The sequence below is a fragment of the Chiloscyllium plagiosum genome, unplaced genomic scaffold, assembly GCF_004010195.1.
Source record: "Chiloscyllium plagiosum isolate BGI_BamShark_2017 unplaced genomic scaffold, ASM401019v2 scaf_7956, whole genome shotgun sequence".
Lineage (NCBI taxonomy): Eukaryota > Metazoa > Chordata > Chondrichthyes > Orectolobiformes > Hemiscylliidae > Chiloscyllium > Chiloscyllium plagiosum.
The window spans coordinates 10,389-21,750 of record NW_025213741.1 but is presented as its reverse complement, the minus strand read 5'-3'; the positions used below and the strand labels follow the sequence as shown (position 1 = coordinate 21,750).

General features: G+C 45.1%; 1 long non-coding RNA gene across 1 annotated transcript in view; it reads left to right on the top strand.

The window, feature by feature from the left end:
- Positions 1 to 7,304, top strand: part of LOC122547707 — a 14,561-nt gene extending 7,257 nt beyond the window's left edge. The window contains exons 2-3 of the long non-coding RNA XR_006311070.1: positions 3,449 to 3,452; positions 7,293 to 7,304. This is a non-coding gene — a long non-coding RNA (uncharacterized LOC122547707). The remainder of the gene's footprint in view (positions 1 to 3,448; positions 3,453 to 7,292) is intronic.
- The last annotated feature ends 4,058 nt before the right edge of the window (positions 7,305 to 11,362 follow it).

Below are 11,362 nucleotides of genomic sequence, written 5' to 3'. Positions count from 1 at the left end.
GTGGTGTGCTCCTCTTGCACAATGTGGGACATAAGGGATGCTTCCAGTGTCCGTGACAGCTATGTGTGCAGGCAGTGTACCCATCTGTAGCTACTGAGAAACTGTTTTTCAGACCTATAGCTGAGAGTGGACGCACTGTGGAGCAATACTGAGAATGTTATGTACAGCATGGTTAATGAGTTAGTCACACTGCAGGTGAGAGTTACACAGGCAGAAAGGGAATGTGTGACCATCAGATCAAGTAAAAGGCTCAGGAAGGGAGTGCAGGACTCCCCAGCGGTTATTCCCTTCTCATACAGATACTGTGCACCACTTGGAATTCTATAAGGGGGGAATGGGTGGGGTGGCCTCTCAGGGGAAATCAGCAACAGCCAGATTCATGACACCACAGATAGCTCCGCTGCACAGAATGGGAGAAGGGAGACTGGCAGAGCTATTGTGACAGGGGATCCACTAGTCAGGGTCCGAGACAGGCGCGTCTGTGGCCACAGACATGAATCCAGGACAGTGGAATTGAACCCAGGACCATTTATTGATAAGTGCACAGACCAATAAAGGGCAGTATCCCAAATACAACCTTCAGCACTTGACCACCCTGAAGCTCTACTTTCCAGGGACTGTGCACTTGTTCTGAACCCTTCAGAGGAATTGAAGGGGATGGGGAGAAAACAGGAACAGGGTTGTGTTGCAGATCTACAAAATAACGGTCACCCTCCCCTCTCGGTCTCCCTCCTCTGTCTTCCATCCCCCATTGTGCCTCCTCCCCACCACAGGGAACATACCTTGTGTATTTACACTATCCATGCCCCTACTGATTTTATAAATCTCTATAAGGTCACCAAACAGCCTCTGACGCTCCAGGGAAAACAGTGTATTCAGCCTCTACCTGTAGTTCAAATCCTCCAATCCTGGCAACATGCTTGTAATTCTTTTCTAAACCCTTTCAAGTTTCACAATATTATTTTGATAGAAAGGAGACCAGAATTGCACACAATATTCCAAGAGTGACCTAACCAATGTCCTGTACAGCTGCAATATGACATCCCAACTCCTATACTCAATATTCTGACCAATAAAGGAAAGCATACTAAACACCTTCTTCACTAGCCTATCTACCCGCGATTCTGCTTTCATGGAGCTATGAACCTGCATTCCAAGGTCTCTTTGTTCAGGAGCCTCCGGAGGACCTTACCATTAAGTGTATACATACTGCTAATATTTGATTTTCCAAAATGCAGCACCTCACATTTATCTAAATTAAACTCCATCTGCCAGTCCTCAGCACATTCAACCCTCTGATCAAGATCCTGTTGTAATCTGAGGTAATCCTCTTCACTGTCCACTACACCTGCAATTTTGGTGTCATCTTACTAACAATACTTCCTATATTCACATCCAAATTATTTACATAAATTATGAAAATTAGTGGACCCAGCACCAATACTTTGTGACACCCCACTGGTCACAGGTCTCCAATCTGAAAAGCAACCTTCCACTACCACCCTCCGGCTTCTACCTTTGAGTCAGTTTTGTATCCAAATGGCTAGTTCTCTCTATCTTCCGTGAGACCTAACCTTGCTAACCAGTCTCCCATGGTGAATCTTGTTGAGCACCTTACTGAAGTCCATGTAGATCGTTTCCACCGCTTTGCCCTCATCAATCCTCTTTGTTACTTCTTCAAAAAAAATGACTCATGTTCATGAGAGGTGATTTCTCACACACAAAGCCGGTATTAATATCCACGACTTAACTCTGTACATTGGAGTCTGCGTCACCCAATTATAGGTGTTAATATTTTGGATAAAGTTCATGTACACCAGCTTTGTGTTAGTGACTGTGTATTGAATCTTGTTAATATCACCAATGCCGGTTAGTTCCTTTTGAAAGGCAGTCCCTTCCGTCTGCTCTGTCTCATCCATCCCCACCGTAGACAGTAAGTGGGAGGAGCTCATGGAGTTTCCATGTGAGTGAGACTGGGAAAATCTTCCCTTCATTCCACTAGCCCACCAGGAAATGGTGGTAGTGTCCTTACCTATGAACCATGAGTTTTGGGTTCAAAGTTGAGTAACAGCATCTTTGAAGAGGCTGATTGGAAAACATGCCAAAGCTCCCAATTGTCCCTGCCTGAGCCTAAAAACAGAACCTTCCTGTAGTTTCTCTCCTGTTAGTTTCTCCCATTGCTCAGTTTGTCCAGGATCCCCTCCTGCATCTGCACTGCTCCTGTCCCTCACTGACCTGTCCATCCCCCAGGGTCCTCCACATTCATTCATTGTTAACAATCCCATTGTCCCAGTCCTCTAGCCCCGCCCCTTCCACCCTATTGGGCAGCAGATGCTGTCAGTCACCCAGGCTCCTGTCGGAGGGGCAACCAGTGCACGGGCGCAGTGCTGGCCAATTGTTGGCGTATGTGCAGTATGGGTCAGTGCCAGGGAGGGAGGCTGTGGATCTGTGGGATTAATCTGTCATTGGCTGCTCCCTCCCTTCCTCCCTCTGAGAACAGAACCCAGGGGAATGGTCCCAGCTCTGGTGTCGTGACAAGTGGTCAGCGTATCAGTGGGGGAGCATTTTGCAGAAAGTTATCAGAACTCGTGTGAAGATTCAGGAATGTTATGGAAACGAACAAGGATGGGCCTGCAATTAAAGTTCTAATTTGGTTCATTTAAGTTCAACCAAATATGATTTGGCCAGTGTGTGGAGGATGTTCTTATCAGAGGGTCGGTGTGGGGAAAATAAGTAAGAGATAGTTACTTGATCCGTGCCGATCTGGATATCATTGGCCTTTTCATGTGGAAGGAAAGGTGTGTATTCTGTCGATGTGCGAATATTTCAAATATCACTGTGACTGGAAAAAAATACTGAGACACAGCCAAGTGTCAGCGTGGTGACTGTGGAGAGAGATTTCATTTGTTTTTCAAAGTCTGAAAAATATGGCACATTTCCCAGCAACAATTAAGTTACAGATTTGTTTTGTATGAGGACAAGGTTTTAATTAACCAAGCAACCAGAAAGAGACAAGGATACCTGCACCATGGGACAAACAATGAAAACGGAATTGTTGTAAAGGAGTTAATTATCGATTATGGCTTGTAATCCATTGGCGTTGTCAAGTTGGTTCCAGCGCCGTGGAGAAATACTGGAAATGTGATGAATGTAATGTAGGTTTCAGTTATTAAACTAAAAAGTGCAGAAGAAATTTACAAGGATTTTTGCCAGGGCTCAGGGGTCTGAGTTACAGGGAGAGTTTGGACAAGCGAGGATTTGTTTTGTTTAGAGCAGAGGAAACAGAGGTGGGGAGATCTTTTCTGGAGGTTTATAAGACCATGAGAGGCATGGGTAAGGTGAATGCACTCAGTCTTTTGCCCAGGGAATAACGGCTTGGAGGGCATCAGTTTAAGGTTATAGGAGAAAGAATGAAAGCGAACCTGAGTGGCAACTGTTTTACACAGAGGGTGGTATGTATACGGACTGAGCTGCCAGTGGAAGTGGTTGAGGTGGGTACATTAACAACATGTAAAAGACATTTGGACAAACACATGGATAGCAAAGGGTCAGAAGCAGATGGGCCAAGTGCATGGCATTCGGGTTCGCGTGGATGGACAATTTGGCCGGCATGGGCCAGTTTGGGCCAAAGGGCCAGCCTCTGCTATAGGATGCTCTGACTCCAAGTATATTTACTATTTCTCCTGCTATCTCTGGGAGTACCCTGGAATGTATTTCATCTAGCAAGGAGACTTGTCTACCTTTAACTCCATTAGCTTACCCAGCTCTAACGCTTTAGTGATGATGGTTGTTTCTTGGTCCTCACCTTCCTCAGTTTCCTTATCAATTACTGGCATGTTCTTCGTAACCTTCACTGTGAAGACTGACTGCTGTGTACTCATATTCCTGAACCCTGCTGGATAGGAATAACAGGGCACAGAACTCTGAGAGGTCTTCTTTGAGTCTTTATTGATGAGACATGGCAGTTACCTGGACAATGTACGTGCAGAACACCTCCAGACAGCATCAGGTAACTCCCCGCCTGTCCGATGTGCCGCTCCCATTCTTATACCTTTGTGGTTTTGAATGGACGCTGTCTCTCCATATTCTCTCCAAGGCAACGGCAGTTAAAAAGTCGAGTTCAGCTCAACACTTTGTGGTTAAATCACATAGCCCTCCCCCACGCCCCTGTGGCTCAGTCAGGTATCTGACAGGCACTTCAGTTTCAGTGGGGCTGTCTGTCAGGATTCTGATGTGGAAGAACTGGTGTTGGAGCGGGGTGGGCAAAGTTAAAAAACACACATCACCAAGTTGTACTTCCAAATAAACCCTTTGGACTATAAGCTTTTGCAGTGTGCTGTGAGTTTTAACTTGATCAGGATTATCTCTATGGTAACAGTTAAGTGCTTCAACAATTACAGAGGCCATATGTTCCCCACACGATAGGTTCCCCTCTAGCAGGGTAAACTGTTATTCTGGCCCTGGGGATAGCTACTCAATCCCATCTAGCTTTCTGTGGATCTTTAAAGTATTTCTAATCTCCTCGTCTCTCCTTGGTCTTTGCCAATTTGTATGCTTTCTATTTCAATTTGATAGACTCCCTTATTTCCTTAGACACCCATGGCAGATTACTCCTTTTCCTACAGTCCTCCCTTCTCACTGATATATACTTTTGCTAAGCAGTTTGAAAAATTATTTGATATTCCTCCACTGTCTGTCAACTGTCCCACCCTAAAGTCTTTGCTTCCAGTCTACATTAGCCAACTCCAGCCTCATCCTATTGTAGTCTCCTTTGTTTAAGCACAGGATCTTGGGGTTGGATTTAATCTTCCCGCTTTCCTTCTGTATTCTAAATTCAACCATACGTAACACAAGTCTTTTATCAGATTACGAGGGGAGACGATGTTACCTGGGTGTTTTGGTTTTCATTGTCAGAGACCTTCGCTTTGTGATAAATTATAAGATAGATATTCACAACAGAGTATTCTGGACGGTGTGAATGTACTACACAGTCTAAAACCATAAATCACTGTCTCCCCTCAGTTTACATGATCTGCAGATGCCGGTGTTGGACTGGGGTGAACAAAATTTTAAAAATCACACAATGCCAGGTATAGTCCAACAGGTTTATTTGGAAGCACACTAGCTTTCGGAGTGTCGCTCCTTCATCATGATCCAATTAAACCTGTTGGACTATAACCTGTTGTTGTATGATTTTTAACACACCTCAGTTTAAAATTGCAAAATCATTATCTCCTACATACTTCCTCACTATCTAAGTTTGGAACGTTAATCCACCTGACCATCCTGCTTTTTCCGATAATCTCTTTTGGTGAAGGTGGTGAGTTTTGGGTTCAGCTTTCCAGTTATTACCGTAAGAAGATAAGACCTGGGCATAGGAGAGGCAATGTAGCCCTTCGAACCAGCTCCACCATTTAATATGGTGATGATTGAGCTCACCTCGGTCTCAGCTGGATTTTCCTGCCTGCTCTCTCTCACCCTTCAACTCATTGCAAATTCAACATCTGTATCTCTTCAGTAAATGTGCTCATTGTCCTGGCATCCACCGCATTTTGAATAGGGAATTCCACAGATTCACAGCACATTGAGATAAGTACATTCTTCTTCATGGGAATAGAATAGATTCCCTACAGTGCAGAAACAGGGTATTCGTCCATGGAGTCCACACCAACCCGATAATGAGCATCCCATTCAGACTCACCCATTTCCTGTATTTCCCATGGTAAATAGCTTAACCTGCACAGACATGGACACTGGGAATTTAGCATAGCCAATCCACTTAACCTGCACATCTTTGGACTGAGAAATGAAACTGGAGAACCCAGAGGAAACTCGCACAGACACGGGGAGAACGTGTAAACTCCACACAGTCACCTAAGGCTGAATCAAATCCAGGTCCCTGACGCTGCGAGTCAGCAATGCTAACCATTGAGCCACCTCTGCTTAAAATCATCTCCTCCTATTAACCTCCCCACGCCCCAGTTGGCTGAATCTATATTCCTTACATCAGAAAATCAGGTTGTGGAAGCAGATTTCTCAGTAAAACCCAGTGACAGTCCATATGTTCTGTGTGTCTGAATGAGGATCCTATACACAACACCCTCCAGTCCACATTTTTCATTTTCTTTCCAGAGACATGACTCCAATGGCTTCATGGGGACTACAACTCCCACAATCTCTGAAGCAGGGACCACACGTCTGTGGGGAAACCCGTCACTGTACATGTATAGAATGTTGGCGGGTTTTCGAGCATGTGTTTTGAGTAAGTATACTTTGCGGAAAGTATTTCACACTGTGTGATTGGCTGGAAGAAGAATGCATCTGCTTATAGTATTGATCAGTTGGCGGTCAAATTGTCACCACACCCATGGACGACCATTCTCCATCCCCAATTCATTGTAATGTTGGGAATCAACTAATGGGAAACAAAGAAGGATCTGACCCATTCTCCCAGACTGAAGGTTTCTCTTCTGTCCAGGATCTGCCACCTCCCTGTCTGTTTCCTTTTGTTTCATTCTGCTGTTACATTATTGACTTGCAGCAACTGAAGGGAAAGGAAGTGAACCCAGAAAGGGTGCAGAGTCTAACCAGGGACGGGAAGTGGTGGCATCGATCTGTTTATCAGCAACTCCTGTAAGAATGGGGAGGGTGTACATTAGGGGGTAGCAGAGTCAGAATGGTGGGAGAGAGTAAGTGGGCTGCAGGGTTACAGATTTGGGGGAAGAAAGAGGAAAAATATTCCAGAGAAACGAGAATTGTCTGCTCTAAATTTCTAATCTGTACATATTCCTTTATACAGGCTGTTAGATGGTGAAGATTTGCAGACTGAAATCTCAACATCATGTGCCAATCGTCATAAAATTAACCAGAATTTGAAGAACCAAAGATGGAGAATCACTCGGCCAAAATCTTGCAACACTCTCCCTCCCAGCATTGTCGGTCTCTCTGCGCCAAATGGACTGTGAATGGTACAAGACAGCAGCTCACTACCATCTTCTCAAGGGTAACGAGAAATGGGGAATAAATGCTGGCTGAGTCATTGATGCCCATATCCTGGAAATGGTTTCTACCTCTAGTTGCTGAAACCCAGTTGATGTTACTGCAGGATGAAGAGGGAGGTTGAGTGCATTCTCCAGGAAGAGCACCATCACATTACCCCCGCCTAAACCCACACAGTAACACAGCAACGCCACTGAAACAAAAGGTGGTGAAGCCAAAGGATGACTTAGATATAGTTCTTCGAGGTAAAGCCATGAAAGGGGATTGGAACACAGCAGGAACAGGAGACTGAGCTGGATGGTCAGCTGCTTCCCATTGAATGGTGGAGCAGGATCGAAAGGCCTCCTCCTGCTGCTATCTCCCAGGTATGTACATAACCATGGAGCCCGGGTAGGAAGGAGTGGGCAAGGCAGGGATTCTCCAGGCGATTGCACTTCCACATCAGTTTTCAGTGAGGGATGGTTTGATGGATTTTATTTAACATTTAAGTCTTTCACACAAGGTTTGTGACTTTGTTTTGCTTTAAATGTAAACGTTTATTCCACAATAAATAAATCTAAAAGAAAAGACACGGAATATCTAAATATAAAAGTTTTAAAATTTCAAATGCCCTTTAAAACAAAATTGTGTCTACTCCCGTACACCGTCACTACCCAGTTACTCTCACTCCAGAGAAACATTCCCTCCCTGTCTGAACCTTTGGTTTGCTTTAACCGCTTTTCAGTTCACGTTCTCTGTGCTGTGAAGCGTTCTTTTTTCTCCTACACAGAAGTGTTATCACATACGGCGGAGCAACTTTCCCACCATCAACATCATCATTACACCGTTTTGGTTTTTGTTAATATATAATCACCGGCAGTAAACCATTTGTAAAGCAATTGAATATTTCCAAACAAAGCCCATTATGGGCCAAGCAAACCATTACAAGTGACAGAATGGGAAGGGACTGTATCAAAGTAAAGTTGTGGGGATGGGGCAGCGATGGAGATAAAGCACTATCTAAAGGCATCGAGATCATTGACACACACCACATGCTCCTTCTCCAAGGACACCCTGCCGTGTAGCCTTTATCCTCGATCATAGAATAGAATCCCGACAGTGTGGAAGGAGAGCATTGGTCCGTCAAACCCCACCGATCATCTGAAGAACATCACGCCCAGAGCACTCCATCCCTGTAACACTGAGGTTCCCATGGCTGATTCACCTTGTCTGCACATTCTTGGATCCTGTGGACAATTTAGCACAACCGATCCACCTGAACTTCACATCTTTGGACTGTGGGAGGAAACCAGAGCACCTGGAGGGGACCCACACTGTCATGGGGAGAATGTGGGAACTCCACACAGGCCGTTGGCCAAGTCTGGACTCCAAGCTTGTACCTGATTCTGTGAAGCAGCAGTGCTACAGTCACAATTTAAATCAAAACCGATGATACCTGCTCATTGTCACATTGCTGTTTGTGGAGACTTATGCCCAGAGATATACCCCGAGGTTCCGAAAGTGGCAATATGAATTCAGTCAACTCCAGCCCAGTTAATGTTATTAACAGCCACACATCAATACTCCAACAGTGTCATCATGTACAAGGTCCAGTCCTGACTCTGATGAACAGTAACTGCAGAATCAGAGTCCTGCAGTGATGTGTGAACTCTATCCCACATGGAGAAGGGGGATGACCACTTCCCTGTGTGCACTTACTGGTCTCTCAGTCCTGTTGAAGATGCCGCAAATCCCTTGTCACACAGAGAGGTAAACAGCTTCTACCTAGTGTGGTCTCAGCAGGCCGGATGAATCACTGAATCCCTTCTTGCACATTGAGCTTTTGAATGGCCTCTTCCCTGTGTGGCCTCGCTGGGGTCTCGGGGGGAAGGATAAATCACTGAATCCCTTCTCACACACTGAGCATCTGAATGGCCTCTCCTCTGTGTGGTCTTACTGAGGTCTCAGGAGGCAGGATGCATCACTGAATCCCTCTCACACACTGATCATCTGAATGGCCTCTCCCCCTGTATGGGCTCACTGGGGTCTCAGCAGCTGCGGCATTTGAGTGTGTCTAATCACACACTGGGAGCAAGAGAATGACCTTTTCCCCAGAGTGAGTTCTCTGGTGTTTCAGCTGGTCAGAGGATTGAGTAAATCCTTTCACACACACTGAACAGGTGAATGGCCTATCCCCAGTGGGAATGCCCTGATGTCTTTGCAGATGAGAGATTTGAATGAATCCTTTATCATACATGGAGCAGGTGAAGGGTCTCAAGCCTCTGTGCCCTCTCTGGTGCCTCAGCAGATTGCAAGACAGAGTAAATTCTTTCCCATACATGAGGCCGGCGAGCGGCCTCTCCGCAGTGTGACTGTGTTGGTGAGTATCCTACTGGGAGGGGGAGGTGAATTCCTTCCCTCCTTCCCCACATTTACACAGCCTCACGCTGGTCCTGTAATCATGGTGTCTTCCCAACCTCAGTTAAATCCTCAACCATGCGCACAACATGGGAATGGTTTCTCTGGGCTGGGAATGCTGCTTTCCCTTCCATATTACCCAAAATGATGAGGACCTGTGGATTTGGGTGGCTCTCATATCGCTTTCAAGTGTGAATTTCCCATCCGTGAATCCTTTGGCTGTAAAACAAGTTTATCTCTGTCCTTATTGCAATAATATTGCAGGAGGAATTGAGAACAGTTCGTAATTTACTCTATTATTCGTTTCTGATCAGGATCTGATTTCTCTGCTCTCAAGGTTGACATCAGTTTGTCTCACACATTGTTTCAATCCCTTTAAATGAGAACAGCAGTGAAGGACAGTGTTCCTTTAAACAGCCAGTCTCTGCACTTGCTCCAATGGCTCAAATGAGCAACTTAAAGCTGTAGCTCCGCTTTCGTGTCTCCAAGGGAATGGGGAGAAGCTGGAAAAGAGGCTGGATAACTGAGAGAAAATGAATTTCCCAGGCTTTGAAGAAGCAAAGACAAAACTGCAGGACAGGGTCTGAGTGGGAGTAAGATTTTTTTTATCAATCGCAACTTTTGTTTTTTTTTTGTCCCTCTGAATTCTAGCTCGTCCCACAACGCCCAGCTCCAGCTTTCCCTTTAGTTACTTGAACGTGGAAAACTTGAACAATGCAATGATCTCAGTTATGTGTCCAACTGTCATCATGATGCTGAAAGTAAGTAAGCAACATTTTAAACAACTTTGTGCACTTAACCAGCAGAACTGACACCTCCTCCATTACAGACACTTCTTGACCCATGATACCAGCTTCTATGACAGTTATAATTCTTGACCACTTGGTTAAAGCCAGGTAAGTCAGTTCCAACAACTATTAATAGATCGTATCGAAAGAGGGTGCCCCTCAACTGACATCCATTTCGCAAATGTGTTTTTTTTTAAACACTTGACATGGCTGGCAACCTGGCAATACAGCATACAGTAAATTGACAGTCTCATTAGCCACTTCCAATCCATGAAGCAGCCAGTAATATACACCAGTGAATTGATTTCTAACAACAGCATTGCCCTCTCAGGAGAGATTGAGGAGAATGAAGCTTTCTTCTTGAGCGTATCGAAACATGAAACACTTGAAATCAATACAATTTTTAAAGAGCTCAATAGGATCAATACAGGAAGGATGTGCTCCCTGGCTGGTGTGTCTGGAATGAAATAAATTCTAACTGTTGCATCTTTAACCAGCGTCCCCTTCAGCTGCATCAGTGCTGTGTATTTCTGAGCTCATCCAGTTTCACTCTCTTGAGCATTCCCATTGTTAACTGCTGTAATGTTTCTATTCCCAAACCTCAACCATCTGTCATTCACTTTTACTCACTGAGACACTCCTTCAATTTGCACTCTTTACCAAACTTTCCTTCACCTGCTCTGATTTTCCCTTATTTGGCTCAGAATTAAGTGACCACAGAACTTTTATACTGTAAAAGGAGGCGATTTGGCTCATCAGCTCCCCAAAGAATCCTCTTCCCTCATGCTTTTCTTCTATCTTTTCTCCATTCTTCCTCTTCCGATGTTGAAGAGAGGCAAGGTGGCAGAGTGGTTAGCACTACTACCTCACAGCACCTGCCACCCGGGTTCAATTCCCACCTTGAGCAACTGTCTGTGTGGAGTTTGCACATTCTCCCCATGTCTGCGTAGGTTTCCTCCCACTGTCCAAAAATGTGCAGATTAGGTGAATTGGCCATGCTGAGTTGCCCGTAGTGTTAGGTGTAGGGGAATGGGTCTGGATAGGTTGCTCTTTGGAGGTTCGGTGTGGACTTGTTGGGCCGAAGGGCCTGTTTCCACACTGTAGGGAATCTAATGTTCACTTCATTGTACCTGGCTCCATTAGCAGTGGATTCCTAATCTCAACCTTTTGCAGAATGA